Genomic DNA, 2,105 nt, shown 5'->3' on the forward strand with positions numbered 1-2,105 from the left:
ATAGAACACGCAAGAGATCCTTGCACCTAGAACAAATTCAGGCTGGATCGATAGAATAATGTATTCAGTAGAATGTGATGATGCCACAGATGTCCTTGGAGATGCTCTACAAGATTTCCAGCAAGCCGGCACAGGTGGCAGGCACACTGTACAGACCCTCGACATCAAAGGCAGGAGAGATTAAATGAAACAGATGCAGAAGATAATCTTGGAGCCGTCAACTTTAGAGAAATTACTAGAGAAGTGGATGAAATACTGAGTAGGAGAAGAAGCTGAACAAAAGTGGTGAACAAGGAAATAGATGTATGAATTGCCGGCTGGCCTGATGTGGGGCTGCCATCTTGCATTATTTCAGACAGCAGCCTGTCTTACACAAATACACTTTGGTGGCTTGCTATGAGAGAACTGGGCTCCCCCTCACTCCCCGTACCCTTCTGGTGACCAGAAGTGTGTGGTTTGCCCTTACCCTTAGCTATAACCAGCTATTCTGCCTCTATCTAAATTTTGGCCTTGGAATAATTCCTTCCAGTAACAAATGCCTTGACTTCAGCTGTCATCTAAGGAGGCATGAACTACTTCCAGATCAGATGTTCTGTTCCCAGACAATGTATACGTTGTATAAATTTCACACAGGACCACGATTCTCACCTTCTGCCCTCCTCATTCAGAGCTTCTTGGCCAGCAGACGATCCTGACCCATATGGAGTGCCCTGACTCCCACAGTTTTCTCTTTCTTTATTCTTCTTCTCTTACCCTTTTAATCTGTTATCTCTCTGCTTTCCTTCTGCTTTTATTTTTCCCCTTCCCTTCTATCTTTTTTCTTTCCTCCTAATTGTTTCTTTTTAATTCTCTTTGTCTTCCCCACACCCCAAGGTTTGCTTATTGTATTATTTTTCTCTTTTTTTGTTTTTATTTTCCTTCCTTTATTGGTTACTAAATTTATTTTTCTTGCTGTTGTTTACCTGTCTCCCCTGCTCATTTTCTTTATTATTATTATCATCACTATTAATGTTTTGGTTGCTGTTGTTTGTTCTTTGTCTTCCTAGTACTATGAGTGGACAGGAGACAATAGACATGCCCACATGGCTCAGACACGCCCTTATCTCCTATAGCCCCAACTTGCTCCCCATCACCTGATCATTGACAGGCAGCAGCCGGTATCAGCCAAATCCACTCTCAAATGTGCTACCTGAGCAGCAGAGAGCAGTACATATACTCACACTTTCTCATAACCATCAGGAGACAGGTGGAGAGTGCCTAAAACCATACCAACATACAATCATGATTTCAATACAGTTGTAAAAATATCAAAATGTTTCAAAGGCAAACATTTTCAGTTCACATGGAGAAACAAGATAGAGTAACTCAAACAAGTGACCAAAGACTACCTTTCTCAAGAAGAAATGACATTGAAACTTCTTGATAATAAATCCCAAACAGTAGTATTTACAATCCTTCAGTAGACTGACATAAAAATTGACAAAAGAAAAAAAAAACTCTGAAAAAAGTTAAGAAGCATTCAGGAAAATAGCACAAGAACTTAAAAATAAGTGAAAAATTAAAAAGCATACAGAACCACCAAATAGACATAGAAGATTAACACTAATATTTCAGAAATAGATGATACATTGAGAAGACAAAGGAGTAGAATTGAATCAGTAGAAGGGCAATCTGGGGAGCTTGAAGACAAACTTTTCCTGTGAGAGGGACAATGAGAAAAACTAACAACAACAACAAAAAATCAAAGATTAAGAATTATGTGACACTCAAGAGTAATAACTAACGTCTAACTGGAATTCCGGAACAGAAAGAGACAAAACAAAACAGGCTAGATGGCTGAGGCATTGTTGGAAGAAAATATTCCTGACATCATGAAAGAAGAGAAGATATGCATTCAAGAAACTGAACAAATCCCAAAAGTATCGCTCCCAACGGAAGACCAACAAGACCCAACCAAGCTTTCTAAAACTAACGACAAGGAAAGAATCCTCAGAGCATCTTGAGGAAAAAACAAAACAAAACAAAAAAAACGTTACCTACAAAGATGCACCAGTAAGTCTGAGCTCTCATTTCTCAACAGATGTATGCAGGCAAGGAGGCAATGA

Source organism: Echinops telfairi, unplaced genomic scaffold, assembly GCF_000313985.2.
Source record: "Echinops telfairi isolate 266 unplaced genomic scaffold, ASM31398v2 ScPeMD7_7;HRSCAF=31, whole genome shotgun sequence".
NCBI lineage: Eukaryota > Metazoa > Chordata > Mammalia > Afrosoricida > Tenrecidae > Echinops > Echinops telfairi.